The following is a 16,096-nucleotide window of genomic DNA, read 5'->3' on the forward strand; positions in this document are numbered from 1 at the left end:
TTAAAAACTACTGTCTGAACTGACTACCGATCGCCATTTAGTACCAAAAGAACCTGGTTCGATTCCACGATAAAAAAAAAAATGTTGCCAGCCATTGCACATTCAAAAGAATACTGCTAATATTGGTGTATTTACCCACGAAGCATTTTATAGCCACCCCGTTTACTTCTGGGCACATTTCTAACCGCGATTATCTTAATATACAAAGATAACAGGCGAAGGTTTACCCACGTCTCAGCACGCATTATACGCTGCCCCCAAAATTCGCAGTCAGGGAAAACGGCTTCAATCTACGTTAATGAAGCAGCTTCTACCCGTCGCCGCTTCCAGTTTCAACTCCGGCTAGCTAAAAACTCCGTTTCCCCCCTCCACCGGTGGGAGAGAGAGCCGGGGGTGAGCTGGGAGTCGGTCTGAGACGGCGCGTCGCCTCGCCTCGCCTTGCCGTCCAATCGGCGGCGCGGCGCAGACTCCCGGCATGCCCGGCCCGGCAGGGCGGGGGCGGCTCCGGCTGCTCTGGCCGATTTGAATGTGGAGACCAGGTTTCGGCGCCATTTTCGAGTGGGGAGCGATTATAGCGGCGGCGGGCAGGGAGAGCTGTCGGGGTGGCCGAGCCGACGCTCTTCGCCTTTCATAACTCTTGTTATTTTTTAAGTATTAAAAACTTCTAGAAATGAAATGAAATGCGGACGGTAAGGGGGGAGTGTAGAGGGAGCCGCATGAGGGGAGGATACGGACTAACGGAGAATAAGGCGTACGAGACGGGGGACGTTAACCGAAGAAAGGCAAATGCGGATTCCGGGGTTAACAAATACCCGGAAAATCTTAAAAAATAACATCCGAAAAAATATGTAAAAATGTTTAAAAATTTTCTCAAGCACATGTCGTTGGATTTGAGGTGTTTACGCTTGAACCGAAGCCGTTTTTGGTGCTTTTTTACGTTAAGTTTGAGCGGGAGTGGCGACGGGCTGTCATCGCCGCGAGCTAGTTAACCAGCTAATCTTAACTAGGGAACACTGGTTACACTCGCGGCATTTCCACTTTTATTTTATAATTACTATTTTATGATTTTTTTTAGAAAGACTACCATGCAGCTAGATTCGAATGGCTATTTGCATAATATTTTTTCAGGTTTTTTTTTTCTTTCACCCTCATTTTCTGGTGAAGAGACGCTTGTTTTGAAGCCGTATCTTTCGGAGCCTTTGTGGTCTTGCTGCTGCCAGAGGTAAGTCCGACACCTACGGGCAAACGGCCGTGTGTCACGGACTTGGTCTAGTCCTGTGACCGTCTTCCATGTTCAGCCCCGGTCTGGTTGATGCCTATTTAGCCTCAGTCAGCTAAGGGACCGTTAAACTCGCAGGCGATGTTGTTGGGCATGTAACCGGGGGGCGTCTGCTACTTTCTCGCCTGACGAGCGTTTTTTTCTCCCACCCGAACGGTTTAAACGGTGAATTCTGGTTACTCTCCGGTCAGCATGTCGTTTTCATTTTGGGGGTGAGGGGTGTCTGTGTCCTGCCAGCTCCATTCACCCCCCCCCCCCCAAGTACTCGAGTGGTGGCTTTAGTTGGCTTTCCTTTCAGTCAGATACTTATTGGAAGATTATTGGCACGTTGTCCGGCAAACGGTCACTTTCCAGCTACAAGTCAACGACTTTATGTGGAGACTGAGGAGGACTCATATACAGTCGCGTAAAACTAAATTCAACCTTAGATAATTGTAGAGGAGTTTTAAATATTTATCGTTTTTGAATTTTTTTCTGTAATTTGTCATGCAACTATTGGCCTGTTGGATTGCTAATTCAGGAGGTTAAAGGTATTGCTGTAAAGCTTAGATTAATACGAAGCCGAGGTAATCTGACACGTTATTTGTCAGCCTGGGCGATTTGTTTCTAAGCTATTCAGTTTGACAGTGGATATGACAAGGCGAATGACTTGTAGGGTTTCTGTGGGCTCCCAGTTTGCCGGCACGTTTAATTGTAATGCTGTCTGAGTGCTGGGCATTGTCAGGGGCCGACATGAAAGGAACGGGGTTGCTGCGGGTCTCGCTTATTGACCTCTTCTTTAGAAAAGGCCATCGTGACTGTGTTAACAGAAGGATACCATGACTATATTAAAACGCCCATATAGGCCCCGTTTTGGAGTAGATTTAATTATAAAGTGATCAGTCCCTGGGAACCGCACTTGCTTTCGGCCATTCTTTTGAGGAAGTTGGAGTTTGATTCAAAATTACTTCTGTGTGAAGCTTTAGGGCTTTTTACAAAGTGCTGATCACCATTTGTAGTCCCTGTCGAAGTCTGTCAGGTTTGTGGGGTGATATTTTTAGTGGTGAGGAACAGTGACCCCAGCGATTAAAATGTACATCAACTAAAATAACCGTTTCAGTTCTGCACCCTTCTGTCATCTAAGCTAATTGTTAGAGCCACTCTAAGGCTGTCTCATGTTTTATATTAAGTTGTACGTGTTTTTTTTCTTTTCCGAACACCCCGTTCATTTTCTTTCTTTTTTTGTACGTCATACAAGGAAGAACTATAGGTCATTTTAGCTGTAATTTAATAATCACTTATGTACAGTTAGGAAATAGCAGTTTACCACAAAATAAAGCAATTTTAGCGTCTTTACAGTTGCAACTTGTTTTAAAAGTTTAGAAGAATCTACTAAAGCATTTAGCCACAATGGAAAATCGGTTGAAAACTGTGTGAAATCTTTGCCATTTTTTAAAATTACATAAACCTGTAGGATATTGTTCTGAATATTTTGAAAGAATTATTTTTTGTGGCATTTTTTGGCACTTGCACCAAGTCAAAAATCTAACATGCCAGAAGATTTGAAATGTTTGTCTTAAGAACCTGAAATACTGCAAATTATATGTTTAAAAGACAGAATGTTGTATTTTTTGTTATGAAATTTGCTTCTGTATTCTGATTTTTAAATAGTAGCTGTATTTTGAGAACTTATTTGCTGGGAAAACATTGTCAAGTTGGAATTTATTCTTCATGTGTTCCAAGACATTTTGCAATATCACATATTCAGTTTCTTTGGTATACTTAATAGTATTAGATGGGTCTAAAGTACAGATTAAACGTAATGACACATTTAATTAGTTCTGATTTTATGCATTGCATTGAATTGTGGCCATTTTGTAAAGTCCAGGTTTGTACTGTCAATTATAGTGACTATGCCCTTTTTTGGTTTTGTGTGAGGGGAATTTCTTGTCTCTTGACACTTTCTTCCCTCTCCCCAACACACGACCAGAAATTCACATACATATCACACACATGCGCACACACCCTATCCAAAACAAAACTAATTTTATAGCAAACTACACCACTGTCATAGTGATAAGATGAGGGTGTTACTATGCTTAGTCAGCTTTGGGTTCTTGACTGATATGGTTAATCAAGGGTTGACAAGCCAGTATATACAATATTATTTTAATAGTCGTTCATTGATAAGTTACTTTTTTCTGGATGGAAAAAATTCACATGCATTGTCATTTATTTTTGTGGTCACACCATCTTTAATTTGCATAAATTTATTAGTCACTTTCTTGTATTGAAAAACACTTTAATGAGTATTAACAGAATAATGTGAAATTGTAGTGGGTCTAATGTGCAGTGGAGCTATTTTGACAATTTTCATTAATTTTCTGTTGAGTTTGCGTTTGGTAAGTTTAAATAGGTTGCTTCAGAAGTTATGTGTATTTTATTGAAGCAAGGTTTTATTGTAACCTGGTTTTGGGTTTGTTTAATTCGATCTGTATTTTGATTCATATTAATTTTTGAAAGTATGCATGGATTTATACCTATTACACTTGAGTGTGTGTGCCCTTAGTTATGGGAGATTATTAGTTTGAAAATGTAGCATTTATTGAAATGAGTGGGGTAATCTGTTGAACATTATGAAACTAGATTTTTTTTTTTTTTCCGATGTAGGCCCTTCCATTGCTGTAGTAGTTCTACACCAGTCACTTTTTCATTTGTTCACATATGTGGTAGGAAGCAATTGTGCTCCTTAAAAACTGTTAAGGATTTACATTCACTATAATTGAAGCAAGGCTTTAGTTGTGCTTTCTTGGTTTGGTTTTACATACCACAAGTAAGCAGAATGCCACAAAAAGGAGATCCTGATGATGGTCATAAAAAGAGGAAAAATGTGTTGCATGGCAAGGTTGACTGCAGAAGCCAGCATCTGTCTTGAATGTTTTTTTCCTTCAGAGGTATTACATTGAAACTCTTTGTGGCAAAATACAATTATACCCTGACTTGAACAGATATTTATTCATTGTTTCATTAATTTCTCCCGATGGGTGTGTGTGTGTGTGTAGAGGAAATAATTCATTACTTCATAGAAAAACACTCATTCTCATTTATTGTTATTAATTGGCTGTGCTGGTTTTTGGTGGGAAAACTTTTAGATTAGTTGGCAGATTCTTGGGCTTCTGAAAAATTATCATGCCAGTTTTTCAAATCCCCCATTGATTATTTAAATGCTGACTATAAGGTGTGCTCACTTCTGTTTTTTGTAATAGAAATACTTATTGAATTTGACATAGTTGTTGCATTTCTCTTACTGGTTTATCCCTGAAATTGTTTCATATTGATTTGTTACTCCATTATATTGCTAATATGTTCAATTGAGATTCTGCTGTTTTCTTTTGGTTTTATGGAGAACCAGTGTAATTGTAAAACATGTAAAATTAAATTTGCCATTTAATTGGAGCTCACCACATTAATGGTGATGTACATGATATAGATTATAGGTATTAAAAGCATTTTAATTACACCCAGTTTAGTTAATTATACCTTAATTTTTTTTGAAAAGCTTACTTTTTTGCAGACATATTTTAGTGTGATTTAATATCTATGCCTTGTTTAAAAACTAGATGTACTCATTTGTAATAATCAGTTTTATGTGAATTATCGCGATTAAGTATATAAATATATATTCATATAATTGCAGTAACACTGAAAACGAGTGAACATAATTTTTCTTTCTTGTAGCTTCCTTCACACTTCACCTTGTATTCACAAAGTAATCTGGTCGGAATTCTTTCCATTAGATTGCTTGTGAAACAATCTTTATCACATTTATAGAACTCAGGAGTGGTAATCTGTAAAATGTGTTGACATTTTGTCTTTGTGTCTTTTTTTCTTCTGCATTTTCTCATAGAAGGATGGCTACTCCATAAAATATTCATTTAGTGGTTCTATTGTAGGTAAGGAATGATTAGAAAAATTCATCATGTCTAGCAGTAACAATTTGGGGCTCTCATATCAGTGGTATATGTTCCATTTATTTTGGGCAATGTAACCGGTGTTACACTTATTGATCTACATTAGGATATAAGAGTAAGATTTCTACAATTATCTCCATTGTTTGGACACTACCAAGAAATAAATGTCTCCTGTCTATAGACCTGTAGCCTCTGTCAGTTAACATTGTCAGATGAGGTGAACATGCTACTGGGGTTTATTTGAAAACTCTGGACGCATGGACCTCATGCACAGTATGTACTTTTACCTATTCCTTAAATTCCTGATAGTGATACTTATGATTTCTTTGAATTTGAATTACAGAAATATGGAAGTTTTAGAAATTTCAGGAATTGTTGCCAAAATGTGTGAATTTGTTCTATTTGATCCTTGAAGAGTGGAGTTTTACAGTACTGTTCTTCTAAATGCCTATTTAATATAACAGTAAGTTGTAATATAGTCACTGTAGCATTCAGTTGTGATTAAGAACTTTGTTAATTTTTTTCCTCATAAATTGTGGGGTATAAGGAAAACATGGTACACATTGTCCACCATTTATTGTAGCAAGTTTCCATTAAGATTACCTCATATTTTAAATCCCCGTGGTTCAGAGATGGCAGTCTAGTTTTGTTGTCCAGTTCAATGATGAAGTGGGCTCGATACAACTTTCTTGTTAGTTTCTTTTGTTATAAAACTAGGAGTTAAGAAGGATGTTTAACTTGGAGTACTAAAAATTTTTTATTTATTTTTTTTGTGAAACCTTCCTAATGTCTTGTAGTTAGTGCATTATAGTTAATTCATAAAAATGGCTAATTCATATGGGTAATGTATAGTTAACAAAACAGTATTTTGCAGTCTAGAGAATGGAATGCTGCGTTCTGTAGCTTACAAAGAAAATAACACTGGATGGCTGCTAACTTAAAGGGTTTTAATTTTATTATTTTTAAAATTCCTCTGACACACTGCTGGACACTCATATGCAAGAAGTATAATTTTTAAATAGTTAAAATCAGTGTAAATTGATATTTGGCTGCATTTCTCTGTATTTTTCAATACCATGATATTCTGAATTGACAGAACTGGTGCAAGTTTTTCATAATGTTACCTGGTTTGTTCTAATGAAGTAGACCTATTAGTCAGTTAAATGATAGTTTTTAGACTAATGAAGATGTGAGTAGCGATAAGTGGAGTAATGAACACGAGGTCTGAAATCCAGAAATGTTTACACATTTCAATTTTAGGTGTAAATTAGTTTTATTAGTCAGACTCAGTTTCTTTTTGGCAATTTGGAATTAAAATTTGACGTATATGTATGCGTATTTAATTTACTGTGATTTTGAAACTTATAGATTTCAGTTCCTTTTTAAAGGTTAATATTGAAAGTTTTTTTTCCAGTTAGGCACTCACACAACTTAAAAATGCACTGTTAGATTGTGACCTTGATTGACTTAAAATAGGAAAAATGCATAACTTTTTTGGAATAAAGAATTCTGCTATTTTTAAGACTTGGGAATTGACAATTAAATGAATTTGTGTTTTGTCAACAGATGAAGTAGCAGGAAAGACCCCCCTGTGATTCCTGTTATCTGTCTTGTAAGCTTGTGCCCTTTGCTCTGTTACACATTTTATGTTCTGTGGAATTCTTTGGTGTTGAAGTGGCAAGAAATTAATTGAATGTTTCTTGTTTTACGTTTTCCAGAATAATAAAAATGGCGACATGACTTAAATTAAAATTCATATACATATCGTTCGTATCACATCATTGTTTTGGTAATATTAGTTATGATAAAAGTGGTGAAAATATCAGTAAAATCCTGCACAGTAATTTGAGTAAAGCCATGTTATTTTAGCAGTGTAATGTTTTTGAAAAATCTACACATCTGTGTGGTGTGCCGCCTTTATTTTTTAAATATTGCATTATTATATATATTTTAAAAAATCTGAAATGAGTCATTGGCGAGAGATCCACTCATAGTTGATGATCACATCATTACTCTTGTGGGCCTGCATTCATTTCTGAGTTCTGTGAGTTGTTGTGGCTACAGTGTTTTAAAAAGATAGTGATTCATTTGACTTTTGGTAATTGGATGAGGTGTAAATGCAGTTATGGGTTTTTGTAAGCCTAACACGTCAGACTTGTAGCACAGTGGCTTCTCTGGGTTTTTAGGAAACAGACACAGTGTGCACTTAATGTGTTCCTAGTTTCCTCAACCTTTTCTCTGATAGATAATATTGAGACTGAAGGCTGTGGTAAGCAAGGAGACAGGCATTTTCAAGACCTGGACAGTGGACAGTCTTGTAATGTTGCATCTGAACTGATGTTTACCTTTTTTGTGGATATTTCATATGTCTAGATATTAAAATATACAAAAATGTGTTAGGTGGAAGGTTTTGAAAATCCCATGGACCAGAAATTTACCTATCTGGTGAGTCTCTTTGTAGGGGATATGGGAATCACTGATATCTGTATGGTTATGCATTTAAAGTAATCAGACAGTCAGCAATATTCCCCACCTAATAGTGAATGTCCAACTACATGAATACAAAGGCTCCATTAGGGTTTGCCCTTGTTATGCTGTTAATAATATTACATATCCACTTCAGAGTGTACTGGTAACAAGCAGCATTTTATTCTTACCCTAAAAATATAGCTTTTCTCACCACTCTGTCCCTCCGCCCCGATGCTCGTGGCCCACACACACCTTCAAAGAGAGTTCATTGAATGTAGGCTTAATAGAAAACCTGACTTCCTTTTGGTCTTGCAATTTGATGAGGCAGACTCTCAAAATTTGCCAGTAATTGTGATTAAGGCCATATGCGTTCAGCTGACCTTCAGTTTTCAAGCTCACTGAGGAGATGTAAGGTCTTTGCTTAATCTTGATTGAAGGTAAATAAAAAGGAAAAATTACAAAACTAGGAGCTAGAGATTAGCTGCAGATTTTTTTCCCCCTAACCTATTTTGTAGAATTATTTTAACTGTTTTTGTATGTATTCATTCACTCCAGTAAGTACTTTGAGGACAAGTAAGGCTTTGGAGTTTTGTGTACCTTAAGTGTGAATATGGGAAGGAAATTAAATTTGCAGAAAATTTTGGTGGTATTACCTCAACAATCACCCCAAACCTTGCATAGGCCCAGTCGTCTGACTTTAATCAATTTATAGGCTTCACGGCTTAAAATTGATATGTTGATGTTGCATCATTTTTGGTTATGAGACAGTGTTCAGATATGTACAAAATCAAACTCAAATTTTCCAAAATCACTTTTAAGTCAGTTTAATCGGTAAGTTTATTGTATTCCTGTTTATCAGTATCTTTTATTGTGTTTATGTTTATATATATATATATATATATATATATATATATGTGTGTGTGTGTGTGTGTGTGTGTGGAAATACCCTTTACCCTTTGCTTCAGAATCATTGTCTGTAGGTGGTGTTTGCTATAGTTTAGTTTCTAGCAAAATTTGACATTTTTAAAGCTATTCACTAAATTGTTTTTGAGTGAATAATCAAAGCCAAATGTGCTAGTGGGATTCAGCTTCACATCTATGTTTTCCTCATGCTACCTACTGGATTTGATACTTGTACCAAAGCAGTTTGGTCAAGTTAAACTTACCTTTACCACCACAGTTTTGTTCAAATTAATACCATGTGTGCTGCAATACACACAAGCAGGCCACCTATACTCATTGATTATCATCTAGTATAAAAATCAGGCATCTGACATTAACAGGATATCTTGTTGTTTCAGACCTATAACAGAAGCTTGAAACATCACTCCTGACATCAGTGTGTGTTAGTTTGAAGAAAATGATAGACCCCTTCCTCTTTTAGTAATCTTAATTTCTTTGTGCATATCACTTTCAAAATGATTTTTAATTGAAATGAAGTTGGGGGTAATGGTGTATTATGTACATGTTAAATGCATTTTATAAACTACCCAAACTGTCTGCTGTGCGTTAGCAAAATATGGCACTTAAAACTCATTCTGTCCTGTTTGAAATGTAACTTTTCATTTGGCCATATATATGTCTAGATTCAGTAATTTTAGATGTTAAATATTAAAGGCAGTATAGCATCAGCATAGGGCTGGCCAACATTATATTGATGTTATATCGTGCATGTGCAATAATCACCAGGGTTTCAGATGACTGGCGAAACATTTGACCAGATGCATGCTTGTCGGTACTATACAAACACCCGCAATTTGGTAAGCAGATGATTAGTGCGCCTGAAATATTAATGAGATGTGGTTTGCGACACCAAAAAGTTAGTAATCGGTATAAATTTGGCAATTGTTTCACTAGTCATCTGAAGCCCTGGTGATTATTGTGCACGTGCAATATAATATCAGTATGATATCACTCAGCCCTACATCACTGGGAGTGTATATTCTAAATAGACATCAGTTTTTTTTAAATGGGTATTTTTTTACACATTATTGGAATTGAAGTTTTTGTTGCTTTTGGGATGCATATCTTTCAGTGTCGGGATAACTACAGTTTAAGGTTCGATCGTGGTATTGGTGCTTAACTGGTTTTTAATTTCATACAGTATGTTTCCACTCTAGAGTATTCAATTAATTCTGTAATTTGCAGTTAATATAGATAGCTATGGTACTTGTCAATTTTGTCACTTGATTTTACTTTTTTTTTTTTTTTTTTTTTTTAGAATGAGTAAAACAAAGGAACTCTAAATGTTGGTCATTACACCGTTGCAATATGAAATTATTAATCTTTGTCACTCGTATGTTCATAGTAATTTTCCTATATTAGTCGCTATTGCGTGATCTTTCCTTGTATCCAATGCAATAGACAACATTCAGGCAATGTATTATGTGCTAATGGGGGCTGAGGAAGAGTAGCACGTTTCATTGTGTACATATACTTTCACACAATCCCCCTCTCACCCAAGGCATTACTCTTCAGTACCATTTATCTGGTAAAATGCGGTTGGCAGCTGATTATTTACCAAGGCAAAGAACTTGAGTTTCTGGGCTAAATGTAGTTTCCACTGTTTTCAAGGCATGGTTGGAATAAGTGTTAAAGATTTTTGGATAGAAGAAATATATTAAATCAGGAAACTGTATATGGAATAGTACATGTGCCATGTGTTTTTGACTCATTTTTGTAGTAATGTCTCATGTTTCAGATATTGCCTGTATTGCAGATGCTATATGAATGTCATCCTAAAGTACAACATTCATCTAATTGGTGTGGATTTAAGGTGTTTATAGTCAGTATTTATTTTTGTCTCTTAATTTTTAGAATTTTTTTGCTTAAAATAGTTTGGAGGTGCAAACACATCCAAGTTGTAAATTTGTACACAGCAAACCCAGGTGAAATTTTATATATTTTTTTGGGCCCAGCTTAGGCAAGTTGCAGTCATTGTTGCCATTGTGTACTTCAGCGTAACAAATATTGATGCTGTCCCTTTTCAGCTTACCTGTAATTTATAGCTTCTGATCTTGTTTGAGACAAATGTACACTTAGAGCCATAAACAACATGACCTGTATAGTTTAGAGTACATTAAGCAGACAAACATGTGAATGTGAAACATGAGTAAACTGCTGAGTAATAAATGCTCAAGTGAAGGACCATGCAAAAGTCAAACCCAGAATTTTTTTGTCATAATTTAGCATTCGCAGAATGCCATGAGAACTCCCCATGAGAGCAGTTTGACAAATTAAAAATCATGTTCATAAGTATATTCCATATGGAATTGTGGGAATTATGCAATAATCGTAAAGCTTCCTGTTGACGTGCAAATAAGTAGGTTTACCCATATGTTTGGTGTCATTGAGATATTCAGCTGTCTAGCAAACTGGCTGCGAGTTTCCATTACCTCTTGCGAAAAAGACCAAACCTAATCTGGAATGTAACAAGATAAGTAAACTTGAAGTTCAGTTGTTCATAAAACTTGTGGCTTGCATTTTGATTTCTGCCATCCGAATGGTATGTTAGTACTAGTACTTGGTGCAATTCAAAGCATGTGGTTAAGCACTGGATAGGTATGTCTTTGTGAAATCATACATTAGATGCTCAGTTAAAGAATGAAAATGCAACAAAATTCATGTACAAGCTTCTGAAATATGTGTGGGTGGGGAGTAGGGCTGCCACTAACTGTAATTGTAAGAATTAATCTGTCAACTATTTTACTGATTCATCGATTAATCTAAATGATCAGTTTTCTTCTTGAAAATAAAATTGACCAGCTGTTGATTTTATTTTGACAAAATAATTCGGATGGCAGAAATCAAAAGCCGGATTCCGGCTTTTTGGGAGTATACGTACCTTAAGCTCACAATTCGATAAGAAGATTAGTAGTATGCCTAAAATAATAATGAGAGGTGTTTTGTGATGCCCACAAATTGAAATCTGTATAAATCGAGTGTACCCTTATGCTTATTAAATTCGGCTAGCAGTGCGTGCCACATGCGACTTTCGGTAAATCATGGAAGTGATAAGCACGAAAGTCAAGAAAGCAATCACATTAAAAAAAAAAAAAAAAAACTTTTAAAATGGGATATTGTGGTTAAACAAGGTAAAAAGATGGTGGGTGGCAGTACTTTTTGCAGTTTAAAGTACATTTTTTGGTAAATATAGGTTTCATTTTTATTTCTGTTAATGATTTATCTTTTTTTAAATTTAGTGTCTTTTCATTTCCGTTTTAATTTGATAACACTGGTTCCAACAAGACCAACACTTACAAATACACTGGCACTGTCAATCAATGTGGAATAAGCCCTTAACATTGTCGTCTTCAAATTTTCTAAAACTTTCGTTCTAAGGAGATTTAAGATAGCAGGCAGACAACATTATATCTTTAAAAAGTGTACTTAGTAACTATAAGGACAAAAGATGTTTAAAAACCTCCCCGTACTAATAATAATTTAATAAACATGAAACGACAACATTTAAGGTGGTTTTGCTTCTTCTGGTAGTCCAACATCCAGTATAGTGCCTGTGTGTGTTCTTGTCAGGTGCTTGTGCATAGCGCTAGTGCCGCCGTAGTGTGTCATCGAAACTTTGCATAGTGTACAAACCACCTTTTTGTTTAGTGATAATTCGAAGTGCTATTGAAGGAAAACTTTCATTGTAATGAAGCATTTCAGACATCAAAAGGGTTAATTTTATTACATTTTTTTAAAAAACGAACGCGCGATTTTCAAAATACTGATGTCGACCCATTTTCAGCCTTGATGTCATCAGCTACGTTGACTAATCGCGGCAGCCCTAGTGGGGAACATTTTCAACATCAGCTATTATATATTTTATAGCAGCAATTCTCAGGCTGTGTTGCAACCCAAATTTGGGTAGTGGCAAGTTCTGAAAGGGTCGCGAGACACAGTTGGAAATGTAAGCATTTAAAAACTAGCAAGCCTCTATGCTGATCCACGATCAGATTTCCCAGCCTCAATTCTAGAATTAACCTATATTAACGGGTCTACGGTCTGCAAATGCTTTGCACAACACTACTGAACACTCAACCAATCCAAGAAGTCAAACCACACATGCTTAATTTAAAATTTAGTGGCACATCGAATTAGATTTGTGCGATAGGCATTGATTGGTACAAATTGCAGAGTAAACTGTATGCTTGATCATGGTGTTAATTTAAACCAGGGGTGCCTAATCTTATCCGCAAAGGGCCGGTGTGTATGCAGGTTTTTGGGATAACCTTTAGGTCAGCTGTTCAAACCCAGGTGTGAGGACTCTTCAGCCAATCAGTCCTCTAATTAGTAATCTAATTAGGGAGTTGCAGCGAAAACCCGCATACACAGCGGCCCTTTGCGGTTAAGATTGGCCACCCCTGATTTAAACCTATACTTGATATAGCGCTATGACTGGTAAAAATTGGGTCATGGTGCAAGAGAGTTTGAGAACCACTTTTCTACAGACTTCTGGTCTTTTACCAGAGTATGGCCTGCTACTGCTGTTTTAATTTATGACACTTGAATATTCTTTGTGGTTTGTTGTATAGTTAGCCAATTTCTGCAAATTGCAGAGTACAGGACTCTGTATACATTAGAACCTTTTTATTGACTTACTATTTTTGGCAGAAGTAATAATCAAAATTCCAGGGATAAATCTGGGTGCCAGTCCAGTGTTGAGCTGGTATGGCAGATGCCCCCCCCCCAGGCTGGAATACACATACAGCGGTTGAGTCACTCCTTACTTGCTTTTGCATACCTGTTTTACGCTGGTAGGTTTATCAGGCTAATTTTGTAGCATTAATTTCAAATATTGGATAGTTACTAGGGATGAGTTGGCATTGTTCATTCGAGAATGTGTGTAAAATTATTTTTTTTTAAAAATCTTAAAATTGGATGATATATGAGATGTTTTATTTTGCAGAAATATAACTTGTATTCACTGTTTGTGGTGAGTAGCTTAGCGGGCTAAGTTTCTGCCTGTGATCAGATGATTGCCGGTGTGAGCCCCAGCCTCACGTGTATGTGGGCCCTTGAGCATGGCCCTTAACCCCCCAGCTGCAGGGGTGCTGCATGTTAGCTGGTCCTGCACTGTAACCCTTAAGCTATGGAGAGCAAGGGGGGGTCAGCGAAAAGTAGTATTCTAATGTACCTGTACTTGTGTAAATGGCAAATAAAGCCTGCTTCTTTTATTGTCTTAAGTTTGGTTTATTCGTTCAGAAGTTTTTGCATGAGCTCTGTATGTGCTCTTCAAGCCAGTCATCATTTTCACCCTTTCAATTATCATCCGTTTGGAGTAGCCTAGCCTATAAAGCCAGATATGTATTGTTAGTATTGTATAATTTCAAATAATCGCTATTTGCTGTAAATGACCAAGGTTAATCAAATATTCCAGTAGTAACTGGTGAAATTTGACTAGTCATTTCTATCTGAAATGCCCATCCCTAGTAGTGAATAAAATGTTATGGTTTTTTTTTTTTGAAGAAGAAAGTATTTATACATATCTTTGTTGTGATTTTTTTTATCAGGGTTTTACAATATTACTAATTAGACCTTGACAGTCAAGCGGTGGTATCATTATATATGATGTATTTTTACTAGCCGTGTATAAGGGACTTGTTAGCATTGCTTTTGGTGCTGCTAGATCACTTTTTGTTCCACAGGAAATGTATTAAATGATGTGTGTGTCTGTTCTGCACTGGACTGACCGATCTCATGTCTTACTCTCCCTATTTTGCAGGTGGACTTCAACACTGGGAATCTGCTTAAGTGAGGTCTGGTAGTGCTGTAGCAGCACAGAATGGTTTGTGGGAGTTCCTGGGACGCAGACCGTCCTGTGCTGCCTCAGTAATGCCTGGACAGACATTGCAAAAAGGCAAAACACATGTAAAGCAGTGTGGGAGAACTAGAAAAGCAGACTGAGCACAGGTCTTCATCCTGCGTCTGGCCGCCATGCTGTAGCAGCACGTAAATATTGGAGTTCAAACCCTGCTGATGCCTCCAGTATTGCTCGTGCTGCTGGAGTAAAAGCTAGCCACTGCCATCTGTTGGCCATTCCTCAAGTGAATTCAAAAAGGGCAGTCATGCAGTCCTTACACACCAATTACTAAAAGAGAAGTCTTGAGTTCATTGTCTAATGGTAATTGTGTGGTAAATAGCAGTTTGTGTCTTTTAGAACAGAGGTAATTGTCTTTTGGGTGCCCATTACTTGGCTGCCCAGTGAACGAAGTGAAACTCTCACAAGGCAGAAACAAACCTTTTTAATGTGAATGTCATTGTATTTTTACTTTCAAATAAATCCCCACTTTATAATTCAAAGATATGATTTTTCTTGTACTCTTAACGTGTAACATTTAAACCATGCAGATATTTTAATACATTTAAAATAGTCATTAACTGCTAACCCTTTTACATTGACACTTCACTGAAAGGTTTAGTAGATTAGTTCTTAGTTTATACAATAAGTATCCACTTTTGTATATACAAAAACACGCATCAGACTTTCGTTTCTTACTGTGGTAATTATCGCTACTTCCATTCTGATATGGTACACAAATATTTTAAATCATTATGGCATAATTATGAAATGTGTGTCCTGCGATTTCCGACCCTGCCCACCCCAGACAAATAAAATTTGGCTATCCATTTCTGCAGGATCAACGACTGATAAAGCTAATGTAAGCAAGAGGTTTAAACCTTTCACTGGGAGAGGCCTGGTACCTGCCAAGTTAATCCTCTTTAACCGAGGCGCCAATAAACCATCTGCAACAAGGTTTACCGTTGAGATTAAGAGATCGAGCCTGGCGCGAATATCAGTAGTGTCTTCTGGATCTGCCAGCAACCTTTGGTAGTGCACCCAGTACCAGGTACCTAATAAAAAGGTTACAGCAGTTAGCAGCTACAGTGCTTCTTGAGGTGGTACTCTGATGGATTCAAAACACCTGCACTGTGACCCTAACTAGGATAAGCTGATAAAAGAAGGATGCATAAAACCCTACAATATGGGCATGGCTCAAGTGTAGTTTCAAAAGTTGCTAGTGGAAGATTGATTCTCCATACTGTTTACCAAGTGCAGGGTCACTAAGCCTAAAGCCCGTCTAATAAATTCTGTGCATGTAAGAACAGCCTAGAAAATGTGAGCCTCATAATGGACTGACATCATACAATTACCAAATTTGAGCCTGCATGTTTCTGGACTGCCACAGGAAACCCACGCAAAAGCATATAATTACGTTATGCAGAGTTGGGGGTGGACACTGAAGCCTCACACTGGGCTGGGGAGTGGGCACTGAAGCCTCACACTAGGCTGGGGAGTGGGCACTGAAGCCTCACACTGGGCTGGGGAGTGGGCACTGAAGCCTCACACTAGGCTGGGGAGTGGGCACTGAAGCCTCACACTAGGCTGGGGAGTGGG

The 16,096-nt window shown here is 37.2% G+C and overlaps 1 long non-coding RNA gene across 1 annotated transcript; it reads left to right on the forward strand.

Annotated features, from left to right (window-relative positions):
- LOC111843651 (uncharacterized) lies at positions 1 to 15,000 on the forward strand. Its single transcript, XR_002838220.2, has 2 exons — positions 1 to 1,222; positions 14,423 to 15,000. It is a non-coding gene; the product is annotated as an uncharacterized lncRNA (long non-coding RNA).
- The last annotated feature ends 1,096 nt before the right edge of the window (positions 15,001 to 16,096 follow it).

This window comes from Paramormyrops kingsleyae, chromosome 16, assembly GCF_048594095.1.
Source record: "Paramormyrops kingsleyae isolate MSU_618 chromosome 16, PKINGS_0.4, whole genome shotgun sequence".
In the NCBI taxonomy this organism is placed as follows: domain Eukaryota; kingdom Metazoa; phylum Chordata; class Actinopteri; order Osteoglossiformes; family Mormyridae; genus Paramormyrops; species Paramormyrops kingsleyae.